Here is a 15,782-nt window from a genome sequence, read left to right as displayed (position 1 = left end):
AGGGCAGTCAGCCAGGAAGAGGGAGTTTGGGGTTCAAGTCGCCCTTCTAATCAGATACACTCCTTTACTTGGAAAGTGTTTTAGTCACTAAACAGCAAAATAGGAGCAGGCCTACAATGCAAATGCAAATGTCATCTTTCACAGCTACAGCAGAAACACAGAAAACAAGTAAACAGGTGGGAATTTGACTGTCATGAGGTTGCCAGGTGAAGAGGCAGTTCTGTATTATTTAAAGTCTGGTGAAATACTAACTTTTTACTATATTGCTTAAATTATTAACAATATTTATCCACTACTTTAGCCACACAAGCAAAATAAGTATCATGAAACCTGGATGCTTCTGCTGCAAAGGCAATGGTTTATGTGCCGTATGTGAGTATCTGCATGCCAGAACGAGAGATTCCCAGCTGCTTCTGTTAAGTCTAGAATAGGATAGCAGCAGCAGGAGACAATAAGCCATGAACTGCCAACCCTTTTTATGACAAAGGGCATGAAGACCTGTGGTGCTAGCCAGGTGAACGAAGATTGGGAGTCACAGCAGGAGACAAATATTCAGGAGGAAGAGATTTGCATATGCTTGGACTGGGAGGTTATACAAGCCCAGGGGTTGTTGCTTTGTTGGGGGTCCCTCCTCAGAGGAACCAGCTTGACTTGCCTCTCTGTTACTGCAGTATGAATAAATTGCATTATAGAATGAGGCATCTGAGACTCTGCTGTGGGAAACCTAGAGCTGAATTGGTGGGGAAGCCTGGTCTAACCACGTGTGAGTGGGGTGTGGAGTGAAGCAGGCACCTGTCAGCTCACTGGAGCTGCTGTCTCTGAAGGGACTTTGGTCCCAGCAGTGGCAGTATCTGGTGTTGGAAATGTGACTGCCAGAGAGTCTCATGAATGGTCAGACTGAGTAATTTCCTTAACAACCTACAATGCCCAATGACACTAAAATTTAGAATGAGGGAATATAGGCATGGTGCAGAACAGTCCCTGTCAGAGAGACATATTAGACACAGCAAACACTGCCAAAGACAGAACTGCTTAGAGGTACAGAAAGAAGATGCCCATCAGGGCTACCCTGAACCTTCACTGATTCTGACAGTTTCTCAAAATGATTCATGGACAGTCACAGCTGACCTGTGTAGTGAACTACTTCTGAGCTGGATGGCACTGCAAGGTCTGCATGAAGCACAAGACCACGTGTTCTTCTGATGTTTAGGGTAGATTTAAAGTACTAAAGGACAAGGCAACATCACTATGGCTGTTTTGCTTCTACTTTGAGGGCCATCTGAGTTGGCACCAGCTCTGCTGTCCTGGAAGCGTGTTCCATTACAAAATGGAGATGTGGCAGAAGTGTTGGATAAAATGTGTGCACTGGTTGAGTACACTGAATCACAAGCCAGTGTTCCCTAGTCTCCTATATTATACCAGCTTCTTAGTCCTTACAAAATGTATTTTAGCTGTCTCAAGTGAAGGAAGTCTTTGAGATTAAATTTTAACTTACAAATTTATTCTTGCTATAAGGCACACTCATCTTTTCCTTCCTCTGGCATTTTAGGACTTCTCTTGCTTCTCTTTCTGACTTGACTCCTTTTTTCCTTACCTTTCTTGACTTAACTTTGTTCCTTCACCTTATAAAATAATCAAGGATACAGATTTCAACAATACTATACTCTTGGTTAAGAAGGATTTCAATTTTTATTATAAAGCTAAATTAAGAGCTTCTTAATGCTCATGGTTTAGTATTTTAATAAAAAGGGAAAGGGAGAAGCTGGCAGAGAAAGAGGAAAGTGCTTTTCAGCCATGTCTGACACTTGAAGTCCTAAGTGTTGCTTTGTTTTGTCTATTTATTAATTTTGTCTGAGTCCTGTATTGTATATTGTCTATCTTCTTTTATTCTCTGTGAAATAACGTGGTGTAAAGCTGCATGTGCTGTACACTTCTACTTGAATACTCTTTGACAATGTAAAGTTAAGTAATAAAACCATAAGTATGGCCATTTAATGCAGTGAACTGGTAGCACACTAAAACCTGTAGCTTGGAAAAGGATATATTCAGTTTCTGTGCCAAGATTTTGATGCACAGTGAGAAGTCTGTGAGAGCTTCTGGAGGTGCAATCCCTTTTGAAAGCATATGGAAATAAAAGCCCAATGCATGCTAAAAAAATGGGAAAGTGACATTAAGATTTAGAGAAGTGATTTTCCTCATGAAAGTCTGTAAAGAAGCATGAAGCAAAGTATCAATGCCACTGCAGACTAAGTAACTGCTATCCATTTTTTCTAGAATTAATTACTTTTATGGGGCTTTTTTTTTGAAAGCACTCTGACATACCTAACTGTGAATATTATCTTATTCTGTTGTCCAAGAATTTAGATTTGGGAATAAGCACAGACCTGTTGCCTGGCAATGTCAGACAGTGTATCACTGAACTCCTGATCTGTCTGAGCTTTTATATTTTTCACCTTTTGTCACAAGACATGCTTTTGCTCTTTACAGTTGTAAGTCAAAAAATGCAGAGATGGAGTTTACTATAAAACAATGACTTCATGGCTTGTTTCATTAACTCAGGTACTGTCTTGTACATTAAAATTAAGTAACGTCCAATATTTCAGACTGTCTTATTTTACAGACTATTGGTAATGTCCATGTATAATATCACAGAATATTGAACAATTTTTATGGCTGGATATATCTTACCCACAAGCCACAGGAGGTGAACTCTTAACAGTATCAGATAATACTTAAGGAAAATCAGTATCTTTATAGATCTTAACCTTATGAAATTCTATATTGCCCATGAGAGCAAAGTATCCTGCTTTCTGGATGAAGGAAAAAATATGGAGTTAGTAAAGGTTCCTCAGAGATAGTGCTGAGCAGGAAATAGTTTCCCTGATGTGAAAAAATCAGAACCTGCCCTCATGACAGAAAGGGAACTTTGCCTCTCTTGCAGTTGCTGCTACACTGAGAGCTGAAGTGCTTGCTTGAAATGAGACAGTCCCAGCTGCAAACCCCTGATTAAGACTCACCTTCTCCCTCTGTGCTGCTTAAGTAAAGTACAAGTTGTCTTGTGACAGACAGCTTGGGGTTTTGTTTCTTTGTTTGTTAAGTGGTGAATGTTCATTTAAAAGAAACAGAGCACCTGAACAGTATAGGCTCATCCAAGGGGCTAGGATGATGGTTATGCTGTCCTGCTACCAGGGTGACAACTTCAGTAGGTAACAATGAAAACTGTGGCTAGAATTGCAGAGGTAAGAGCAGTTGCCTGAGATTTGGATATTAATTTATACCTTTAATGCAAATATGGTACACACAAACTGTGTTTCCTAAGTCCCAGGTGATGACTCACCAGAGATAGTTAATAAAGGGTAGCTAAGCATGCTTTTATATGTAGCTTTAAGCTGATATTCCATCTGTTAGCTAACAACTCTTTCTAGATGAAAATTCTATTAAAATTGGCTTCATTATGTGTAGGGTTTTTTTTTTTTATTTCACTGCATAATACAGCCTAATCAAAGATAGCTAAAAATAATCCAGGTTACCTCTACACGGAAGTCATAACATGTATCCTGAGAGGGGAGAAAACTCAAAGGTAACAACTTGCACCATATTTTTTTACCATAGTGACCAGTAAAAGAAAGTCTTTAGTTACTGGTGAGCCCAATAGGATTTCTTCATTACAGGGCAGACAGTACGACCCTCTATTGGTTTGCAAGATGGATTCCTGTATGTATTTACCAGCTGTGACATTCTGCATTTCCTTTACAAAAAATCTTTGAAAATATGGGGACCAAATTTCAGTCTTAGGTAGAATGATATTTTAAATAATTATGTATTAAGTATTTCTGTCAAGATTCCTACTTTTTGTGACATAGGTCAGTCTAAAGACTTGTTCCAGGGGCATCCTTGGCAGCACTTCAGATTATGTTTGGCTTGGTTTTGTCTTCTAGGTTGCAATATAGAATATTAATTGTCAGTTTTACATAAGAAGAGCTACACATAGAGAGATGTTCGTTTTGTCCCACAGCTTATGACTGAGATCAAGAAGAGAAAAAATAAATTACCTTATCTACTTTGGGTTTAACATACACTTTCTACATTGGAAACTAGTGAAAATGGTTTAAATGTTTGCTAAGTTATACCTCACCTTAATAAAAAAATGCACATAGAACATATTTGTTTCTTACCGTTTTAGAAACAGTTGATATCCTCATTTGTACTTCATAATCCACCACAGTGAAGGCTTAATAGACCATTAAAGAAACGGTGGGAAGTTAATTTTAATATGTAATGGTGTGAGGGGTTTTATTTTTTCCTTAATACAATGAAGCCTCTAACAATTTTATTTGCAAAGAAGATGATTATTTAATAAAGTGACAAACTGTCCCACTGATAGGATACATTAATTTTCTTCTAAAGCTGTTCCTTGTACTCCATAAGAAGGTGATAATTAGGTTTGCAGATTAGAATAACATAATCAGACCACTTGTGTGGATGCTTGTTAAAATATATTTTCCTCTTCATATAAGCCTCGTAATAATTAAAAACTGTTTAAAAAGAGAACCATTCTTTTTCAGTATGGACTTTTTAAATGAGTCCTAATAATATATCAAGTTATTCTTAAGCTAATTCAACTTTTTAAAAGGTTAATATTTGAAAAAGAGTATGGGAAGTGATTAACTGGTGAGTTTAAGTATTAGCATTAGGTTTTGCAGGAACACCTACAGTATAAAACAGCTCTCATTCATATCCTGATTTAATTTCTTCCACTGTCACTCCTGATTGTTCCATTTAATCTTTCTTAAGTCACATAAAATTATCTTGTATGTGTAAATTAACAATCATTTTCTAATTTCACTGCAAACTTTAAGCACTGTCAGAGAAAAAAAATATATATATACTGGCAGTGATTAATTCTCTATTTTAAGCAAAACTAAATGCAGTTACTATTGAGGACACAGAGTGATTTTTTTGGTGACTCTAGACTCCAATAAAGACAATGGAGAAATAGCAATGAATGTAAAATGAGTGGTTCACATCTAAACAATCAGGTCTTGTGTCTATCACATTGAATCAGTGCAATATCCACTGACCTTACATTTTAAAACATTGAAGCCAATTTCCTTTGCTTAGGATCCGTGTAGTATTCAGTTCTTCTTAAAACTAACTTCCTGGCCTAACCCAAGGAGGAAACTGTACAGCCTAAGATCATTTAAAATGTCTTTAAATGTTCCAATTTTTTCACTTTTAATAAGATTGAGATTTTTTTTTCTATAGCTCAATGAAGTCTTATTCTAGGGAAGAGGGGAAAGTATATTGTCTGGTATTTTGTTTTTGTTTGCATCAACCTTGAAATTAATCTTATGCTAAAGAATAAAAACTGTTTTCTTAGTATTACATCAGTGTGTTCAAACTTTCAAGATCTGAGATGTTCCATTACAGCAGTTATGATCTGTGTGTTGATAAAGGAAGGCTGATTTAAACATTAAAAACCCAGCATGTTCTAGCTAGAAATCACTTCAATTTCAAGTAACTGAATGCAGGAAAAAAGTGTTACATTAACAAGGATTCTCTGAGTTATTAAATATTGCAATCATCTAATTTGTACATACTTCCAGTAAGCCTTACTTTGCGTGCACAGTTCCATATGTATATTTGATATACTGGCCTAATGAGCTTCAGGTTGTTGTGGGGACATGTTTTATGGACAAGTAAAAAGTAATCAGGTTCGTTTTATTACCATTATGAAAGAAGTAAAAGAATATTTTTTGTAGTGTGCTAAATATACATACAGAAAAGGACAAATACTCAGTCATTTACAAAATGGGATGCAATACTGACTGATTTAACAGTAGTAGATTAATATTATATACTCAGTCATGAAGGTATTTATAAAATATATTTTTAATATTGTTAAGATTTTTTTTTTATCATCGTTGGATATTAACAAATCTTTCTTATTGTGTAAAGTAAATCATATGACAAAGATTAACCAGTGCTCTTACCCAGAAATTTATCAATAATGGCTCTGTAAGCCTATAGGCCAACAATTTAGAAACAATTGACAATAGTTCTCCCTTCCTAAATAGATGATTCACAACAATCATGATGGTAAATAGCTACTTTGAATGACATTTTACATAACAACTCTAGATATTTTTGGTTGAACAAGACATGCTCACAGTGCATCCAGAAAAAAATGTAATTTTCCAAAATTTCTCAGACCTACACAAGTCTTCAAGGTAGCAGTCATTAGGTACAAGTCCTTTGTTTTACGCTGTGGGAAAAGGTGATGCAACTGGGGCGTTCTGAGGATATGTTTTCATCCTGGGTTTCCAGAATCCAGAGCTTGATGAGGTGCCTGGCAAGCTTTTCTCTTGGGACTTTTGACTTTTATAGGTAAAAAACAAACAGCATAGAGACAGCAGGATTATCATGTCCAATCCTGTCCAATGGATTCTTAACACAAGGCCACCCATAAAATACCACAACTGAGATATTATTGAAGAAGCATGATGGTCTCTCATCAACTTCTATATATGGCAAGTTTTTCACAGTTTAAAAGAAGGACCTATAGGTGCAAGTAAGTGTAGAAATCCTGTTACAACTCTGTGTACTGGCCTTCCTTACATAGGAAATATTGCCATGTTGAAAGTAGATGGTTTATAGAGATCCAGCTTCCACTCCAAATTAAAAGAGGAAATGCTTACAGATCCCTGATGTCCTGCCTTATCTCTAGTTTTAGTGTTGTCTTAAGAGGCCTGGATTTGTCTTTAAAATAATAGTTTGTGCTTTAACACCCTAGAAAGTTTTGCAAAATTAAGGAAGAGAATTTAAATTTCAGTTATATTTACATCGTTAGCTCTATGTTTGTTTATAGTTGCTCTCTCACAGTCCATTAACATATAAGAGCTCAGATGAAGTCTTCAAGGCTAGTGAAACAGGTATACAAAGATATACAAAGGTTTTCCAGGGACTCTAGGACCAAACTGATACCCTCTGGAATTCAGCCCAAGGCGCATTGACTGTCAAAGGACACGTCATCCTTTTTATGTATGCTAGAAACATATGCAAGAGTGGAAAATGTGATGTAATTGAGAAAAAAATTTTGAAGTAGAAATATGTAGTAAGCTTTCTCCCTTAGCCCCTTTGCAAGAAACTTACTAATCTTACTAATTATTGCAGTGTTTATTGATTGCATTACTAACCCAAGTCTTCATCTTGCCACAGGGGGCAAGTAGACTGGGCTCTCCTAAATGGAAAAATATTGAACATTAACAAAGTTATTGTGGAACATTAAATAGTAAAAATGTCTTCGAGAGTAATAAAGGTTAGAAAGTTTAGCAGATCATCACACTCTTTTTCTTATTACTCAGATTTTTAAAGCATTCAAGTGTTAACCTTTTGAAAAGGAGGGGGAACAAAAGGAGAGGACAGATGATTGGGAGATACTTGATTATCTGTTTCTTTAAAGAAGAGGTAGTCAGGTCCAACCTCATTCAGCTGCCATCACTTGCATAAAGCTGCTGGAGAGAGCTCCTGTGAATACCCAATTGCATGGCTCTAATTTGAGATAAAATAATGCATCTAACTATACTGTTATCAATAATTGATAGACACTTACGAGTGTAATTCATTGAAATCTCACCTCTGGCCCAACCTCTGCCACTCCAGGAAGAAAAAGACAGCAGTTTTCTTTCTGGTTCTATCCAAATCATTGTGTGAGCTTTATAAGGGATTTAAGCAGTAAATTGTACACAATAAACATATAGAAGAAGCCTGGCATGATGTAGAGCCTTTTAATAACAGTGTCTGCATTTTTTTGTTTCCTTTTACCCCTCTTTAAGAATATATATAAAAAATAATACCCCTTCCTTTGGTTCCCTGCTAAGAGTAAGCTTTTCTTTGAATGTCATCCATTTTCTAGAAGTTTTAAAAATTGAAAAGCTTTGCCCTTTTAACCTACTAATACATCTCAGTCACAGTTCACTGTGAAGCTGTGACAACATACACAGTGATAACAAGGCAGGCTGTTACATCCCCATTTTTTGTAATATTAAGTATATCAGCATTACTGGGACACAATTCATCAGGTTTGGAATAATGTAATTAATAGATGAGATTCCACATAATTAAACTAGCCACCTGTGAATATATCCAGAGGGATCTTTCAGTGCTCTTAATCTGGATATTTCATTCCAGTTTTGTGTATAACAGATTATTTAATCTGCATATTATTGGATGAGTGCCTACAATATCATTTCTAGTTTAAGCAAGCCTCCTCTCTCATTTGCAGAAGCCAACAAATGAGGTGATGTAACAGTATTACCCTCTATATGACATTCTTCTCCTACCTCAGTTCTGCAGAGTCTAGAGACCCAAAAAGAAGTGTAAGTGCCATGGTTCTCTTACACAGAGGCATATGTATGAACAAGATCTGAGAAGGGATCATACACACTATGTGGTGTTTGCTCTTCTCAGGAGTGCATGAAGCTCAGGGGGAACAAGATTGTGGATAGTGGGTTAGCTGGCTGCAGTCATTAATCAGAAGTCCTTTAGAGTTGCGTAGGTTAAAAAGCCACTTGGATGAACTGTTTATTCTATTTTCTAGTATTTAAAGTTATGTGATCTAAAATTTGAATTTTACTGATGAAAAATCAGTTTACCTTGATGTAGTATGTCCTAATTTGAAAGAAGAAAAAAAAAAATTGCATTAAGCTCATTTCCACTGAAACAAAGGAAGCCTTTGTGTACTCACTTGCAAATAAAACCCTCTTAGAAAAAAATGCAACAAATACAGGTTTGGCCACTGATTTAAGTAAAAGGGTACAAAATCACCTGGAGTAAACTCAAGGCAAGGGCTATGCAATACATTGTTAAACTTTCTATTGAACAGCCACCGCTTGATCAACTGTTGACTAGGACACTTTATCTGTTACTATCCCTAGAATAAGGGAAAGGGTTCTGTCTGTATCACATCTTGTTTGTTCAGGTCTTGTTTTCAGGAATCCCCTGACAGCCAGAAATAATTTATTTTTATATTTATTTCAATGGAAATCCATTATATATTCAATTTTTAAAATTGTACTATGATAAGAAGATTTGAACATTTTATTTTTTTTCTTTCCCTAGTCAATGCTAAATATTGAAGGCAATTATTACAACTCTGTGTGTGAATTTCATTTGATTCAGCAGAAATAACCTTGATAAAATGCTCAGTTTTGCAAAGGTGCCCTTTCAAGATGTAAATTAACACAATTACGTTAGTTGAAAACATATTTTGGAGGTATGCAATCAAAATAATAAACTAGTTAAGTAAAGCTTGCATGTGCAATCAAATTTGGTAAATAAAAAAATATTTCTTAATAAGAAACTTGACAAGTTTTGCTTAGTGCAGTTTTTAATTCAGGTTATACATAGGTTCAGTTTTATGCCATTGTAAAAGTGAGTGCTTCCTTGGTTTTCATGGCAAAGTAAGAGATAAACAGAGAGCAGTTCCAGAAATGGTGTAATCTACATGTCTGGAGAAGAAAAACGTAATACCAGATCTATCTCTTCACTCGCACTCCCCAAAATAATTATGTGGGACAGCACTCAGCACAAAGCAGATGCACGGGCTCAACTTCGTCCTTCACATTCCCTAGTCTGAAATGCTGAGTAAATGTTTCTTAGAGAGGGAGAAAGTACATATTTATTGCAATTAACCCCACAGCAGTTCATCTTCAGATGATGCTAAAGCAGGCAAAGACTCTTCCTAGTGGCTCCCAGGCAGTCACAGGGGCAAAAACATTTCTTTAGATTTGCACGCTGTGCAGTAGTGATGCCATGAGTCTGCTTTATATATGGGTGTCAATCTGTTCCTTTATGCCTTGCAGAGAGTCATAAATTATTTTGAAAATATAATGAAAATATAATGAATTAAATATGTCATTAATTTCTCAGCAAAAATTTTAAGCCATACCAGAAGAGCCATGTAAATACAGTGAATATTCTGTTGTAGGCCCTGCTTTGAGGGGTAATTTTTTTCTTCATTTATTTTTTCTTCTTTTTAGTATGGTACTTTGTGACTTGAGTTTTGAGTGGTTTTTTTTGTTTTTTTTTTTTTTTAAATACTCTTATTGACCATCTTACCCCATGGACTTTAAATGGCAATTTAGAATATGCGCTATTTTGGCGTCAGAAGAATCTGTCATGTGGGTTGCCCTACTTTCCTAATAACATTATTAACAGAATTTATTACTGATTTGGCTACAAAAAGCTAATTCCTTGTAAACATAGAGTAGGAATCCTAAAGAAACCAGTGAAGCTGCAGTGTGAGCTTTGATAATAAAAGTGACAGGAGAGGGTTGACCATACTGACTCAGAATGAATGTGTATCTTGTACCTTTGACAGAGAATGTGAGTTGACTATGTTATAGTATAACAAAAACTTTTGTTTTTATGGAAATTGTGTCTGAGTAAGAAATGTGGGATTTCCTGTCTCACTAACCTATGTTGGTTAGGGATCTGCTTTGTTTGATTATCCCAGATATACACATTCTCATTAAGTATCCATCCAGAGGTTTATTGTGGATAGAAGAGTCAAATCTATTAGCTTTCAATTTCTTTTTACTCTAATAACAAAAACATATTTTTAATAAAATAGACAGAAAGAATAACCTGAGGGAGTAGTTCAAACCCTCCTGACTTAGATTTGCCAATCCACAGAATGACGTAGTATTTAAACAAAAGGATGGAAGATGTAGATGAAGAGCTGTTAAACATTATAGTCTAGTTGCACCTTCCAGTACATAAAGTAGAGGTGTAAAAATCTAGAGAGGAAGTTTTGCCCTGTATTTTTTCTTGTCTGTCAGGATAGGAACTGAAGTAAACATCTGGGACACCAAATTGAATTTTTTGCTGTCAAAGATGATGGTGCAATAAAATTACTCAAAAATGTCCATGGGTTGTCAAATTCCCAGAACTCTTACATACTTGTCTACCTGCTACCAGAAATTAATGATAAATAATGAGACACCCAAAATCATACTGTGTATTGGAAAGAATAGAGATGTGATCACAGACTCCAGCAGCCCTACATACCTGCAATATGAGGAATTTAAAAAAAAACCAACCAACTAAAAACTAAGGATAAAAAATCCAAACCCTTCCAAATGAATCCAGAAGGCAGACCCTGGTCTAAGGTGGTAAGAAGATACCAGCTGGTGTAGAGCAAAGTTTCCCACATTAGCAACTGACTTGATTATGTGAACAAGAGTGGCACTTCAGGTAACTTAGTGGTATCTGGAGTGCTGGTAAATATCTGATCTAAATATTTGTTTATTTATTTATGGCCAATCCTTAGTTAAAAAAGAGAGGGAAGAAGCAACTCTTCATCTGAGAAGGGTTACATATATATCAAGAAGACAAAACAATTTTCTTAAAAGACGAAACCTCTTTGTTATAAACATGCCTTAAAGATACCATGCATATGTCACAGATTACTTTGTTTAAAAATTAACTTTTTTAATTTTTAAAGTTGTCAAATCAAGGTTCCATCTATCCTGTTACTTTGAATTTATGCAGACATTTCAAACATGGTAGAAGTGGAGTTTTCTTGAAGAAATTTGAAGGAGTATTTCGTTGAAGTTTTTTATTTTGTTAAGTGAACACACTCAAAACTGAAGGCAGTGGAATACTTCTCGTGATATGAGAAAGGCAACATGTTTTAATTAAATTCTATTAAAAAGAACCATAACTGAATTTAATTTAATTTCTTAAAATATTGTCAGTTTCAATTTTCTAGAATCCAGACTAGCCTAATGATAAACTATTACCTTTGGTTTTTGAATTTGTAGAATATTTTGCCATGTATTTTATGTTGTGCTATTAACTTGCCTGAAAGAGATGGCTTTTCATATTTGATCACATGTTCATAAACCCAGCTTCTTTCATGCTGTTTCAATATCCAAATTTCCTTTCCCATCCTCTGGTGCTGCTTACAGCACCTACCTACCACAACTGAAAACCTAAATGCTTGTACTTTGGCCCGTCTTTTTGCCTGTGTTTTAGGTAATGCCTGCTTACATGAAATTTGATTGAATTCCACGTTTACCCATTAAAGACGCACAGAACTGTTTGTGAAATTGATTTGATAGATGGGTTATTAAAAAACCCCAAAAAACAAAAAAGAAAATTATTAAGATGTTTTGATGTATGTTTCTGACACTTCCCCTGTTACAGTCAATCAACACTATTGATTTTGATGGAGTAATGCTCTCTTACAGCCAGTGAAGATCTTATTTTCCAGTAATGAATTTGTAACTATTTTGGCCGTCAGATGGAGCATAGCCTCTTTTCCAGTAGTACAGGAATAAATTCTTTTATTTTCCAAGATATATCAACCATAGCCTTTACAAACAGGCAAATGTCAAGATGCTGCAAAATATAACATTTGTAAATAATACATCTGATGTACATTTCCTCATCCCTTGGGCAGACATATATTGTATTCCATTTCTGAAAAGTAACTTATAGTTCTGTTTTATTAATGATTGCACATCCATGTATGAACATAATACTAACAAACTGTTCCATGAGCAGCCAGACTAATGAAGACTGATTTCCTACAGATGTATGTCCTGTGACCCTTAGTGTCCTTGCTGTGACAATCCCATTTTCACATATGGTCTTAGTTCCACATGCTGCTCTGTGCTCTGTGTTTCCGATTAACCAATCAGTATTTGCTGATTTCTGGGCTTTGTTACAAATGGAAAAAGTGCCAGACACTTTCTTTAAACTGCAATTATCTTGTTTGTGTACAGGGCATGTATCAATGAAAGAAGTAGTTAATTCTTTAAGGGCTCATCAACTATTTGGTGTTTGGCAATTTTGACACTTCTTCCTTGTCCCCACTCCTCAGTATAAATCATTTGTGGCCTTATACAGTCAGATTCAAATAAAATTTTGAATTTGATTGATCCACAGTATTGCATCCAATTTAGACATATTGTATGTGATAAAACTGTAAGGTCTTAGAGTAATTGACTCTTGAACATAATGGGTTATAATGCTGTCATTAAATGACTGATTGGTTGTTCTATGCTATTGCAAAGAAATCCTGTGGAAGAGAACGTCTGGAAAGTGCAGATGTTCATCCATCGCAACTGGGGGTAGATTTGTTTCTTTTGATGTGTAATTGCAACTGATAATTGTATAGAAAAAAAATCAGGATGTTAATGTTTCAGATCTCTTTCTCTTAACATGCATGAGGTCTATCCTAATGTTGTTTTGTCTCTGACTCCTAACAGTATCCCTTTCACTGAGCTACATTGTAGTGCATGCCCACACAGAAGTGACCATTTTCAGTATTTCTTAATTTTATTGCCCATGCTCCCCATTATCTCACCTACTAAAATTCTGCTGGTTCTTCTTTCCTCTCAGCCCAGCCTAGGACACAGTATTCATCTTACTGTTTGTTTTCCTTCCAAGAAATTGGCATCTAAAAGTGTCCTCAGGATAATCTTAGGATGGAGAGAGCACAATGCATGTTATTTCCCAAGCCCCCCTACAAGATATTTTTGGTGTTAGACCATTTAAGTTAATCTATAAATTTTGTTAGGTTTTAATAAGTCATTGGAAGGAATAAACTCCATCAATGAGTCATTTGCCTTATGCAGGTCATAATTGATTAATAAAAAATGTGGTCGAGCAACATTTTCCTCTTTTTAAATTTTTGTTCATTATCTTGTTAAGCCCTCATTTGTGCCTGTGCCTGTAGTCCTGCATGTCTGTATAGATGTACATCAGTGTGTGAACTGGGTGTTCCTTGGAGTGCTTCCTTGGTACCAAGCATACCCATGGAACCTCTCACACGAGCACGTAAGCATGTCTCTATAGTGTGCATTTAACTCAAAGTACTTTCCTGAATGTGAGTGGGGGCGCTTAAAACTTTTATAAAATAAGTAGATCCATGGGTACATTAAATAGGAAATAACATTGCCTGAAAGAGAAGGAAGAAATAATCCTAACATCCTATGATATAAAATAGAATTTTGTCAATTTGATTTGGTTTAGTTCTAATTTAATTTACTAACTGTTTTATAAGACACTATCTTACGACATAACTCTTTTCCTCCTAAATATATTTAATGTCCTGACTGAAAGATTTCAGTGATTTCCTAAGTTATTCCTTATTTCCTTTGACATTTGTCATCATAAGGAATTTGTCTTCTTTTATCCTTTAATCAAAAGAGGGTGCCCCAGATCATCAACTACTTTGATAGAACCAAACTGAATAAATTGTGTGGCTGCTCTGAAAAATTTGTTTCAGTGATATTATTTTATGCTATATATGTGACCTGTAGAAATGCATATCAATTATATATATTTATATATATGTAAGATTATTAGTACATGCACCACTGTAGTGAGAGAACTTGAAATTCTATTTCTTACTTTGAAGATTTAAATATTCACTGCTTTCAGGAGAGTTCTGATGACAATGATTGCGATTATCAAAAAAGTTTGTTTGGGTTGCATTTCATGTAATCTATTCTGTAATATTTTGTTCTCCTCATTGTATGTATATTCCTTTATAAAAAGTTTTCTTTTAATACAATTGAGTAGATAGGTGTGGATAGGATTTGTTTATCAAACTAAGAATTCTGTTAGTTTTGCAGTAACCCCTGTTCTCCTCCTTTCCTGCACCATGGTATGTTTTGAATCACCTCTCAAATTTTCAAGAGAGCAGCACCAAAATTGGGTAGATTCCATTTTGAGAAACCTTATACAAGAAAACCCAAATTATGAATAATAGTAATTTAACAGAATAGACACATCAGACACTGTACATCAGGGTGGTACAATAGTTAAGCTATGATTGTTTTCTGTGTGAAGTTTCACAGTTGTGATTAGACCTAATCAATCTGTTTTAAGCAGCCATAATAATTTCAGATTCCTGTTATAGAGGCATTTTACAGTGTATCCAAAAAAATCCTATAGAAAAAGGCTTCTTCAAAATTGTAAGAAGTTTTTGCATTTGTAGAGAATGAATTAGGCCCATTTTCTTCGCTGTTGACAAAGTACATTCCTTTTAATCTAGTCATTATAGGGAAAGTCAGAAAAGCAATGGAGGAAATACAAAGAGATTATAGGAAATGACTGTTTAAAATACATCTGCAAATGAGTAATGCTGGGCTTGTGTTGTAATGCCCCATCAATTTTCCTTTTATTGTATGCACCAGATATGCTACACTGTGCATTTGTGTGTCTTTGAAGTCTTTTTAAGTCTTAAAGGTGCTCCTCTGTTACCAAACTTCTCAGTATTATATAGCTAGAATTCAAGATGTATTTTGAACTTAATTTAATAGGCAAAATACCAGCTTTATTGGGCTATGTATATTTACTTCATCGCTGTTTAGAGCCCAAGCTCATTGTTTACTGTGGTGAAAATGTCCTGCTAATTCCTTCAAATTCAACCAAATTAAGGATTTAGTTAAGAATTAATAAGGATGTAATATGTAGAAATAGTTGCTTGATTTTTGAAATATTAGATATTAATGATGCTGCTAACTTTCAGGGTTAGATGATCTCTCAATCTTTTTTTCTATAGACACTAACTCATTAATGCAATGAGGGGTTAGTAGTCCTACAGATGATTTTATGCAATTGTCATTGAAAGCACTGACCTATTTTTAACAATGGACTTGTCCTGTTTTGGTTTTTTTACTAAATAACAAATCAATTAATATAGTTTAAAAATTCTTTGGCTCCTAGAACCCATTTAAAAATCAATTTTTAAGCTTTAAGTCATT

The 15,782-nt window shown here is 35.1% G+C and overlaps 1 protein-coding gene across 9 annotated transcripts in view; it reads left to right on the top strand.

Moving 5' to 3' along the window:
• Nucleotides 1–15,782, top strand: part of LOC138106396 (diacylglycerol kinase beta) — a 425,706-nt gene that overhangs the window by 297,938 nt on the left and 111,986 nt on the right. The gene's annotated exons all lie outside the window — the stretch shown is intronic.

This window comes from Aphelocoma coerulescens, chromosome 2, assembly GCF_041296385.1.
Source record: "Aphelocoma coerulescens isolate FSJ_1873_10779 chromosome 2, UR_Acoe_1.0, whole genome shotgun sequence".
Taxonomy (NCBI): Eukaryota; Metazoa; Chordata; class Aves; order Passeriformes; family Corvidae; genus Aphelocoma; species Aphelocoma coerulescens.
Note: the sequence above shows the minus strand (reverse complement) of the source record. Positions and strands in the feature narration are given on the sequence as shown.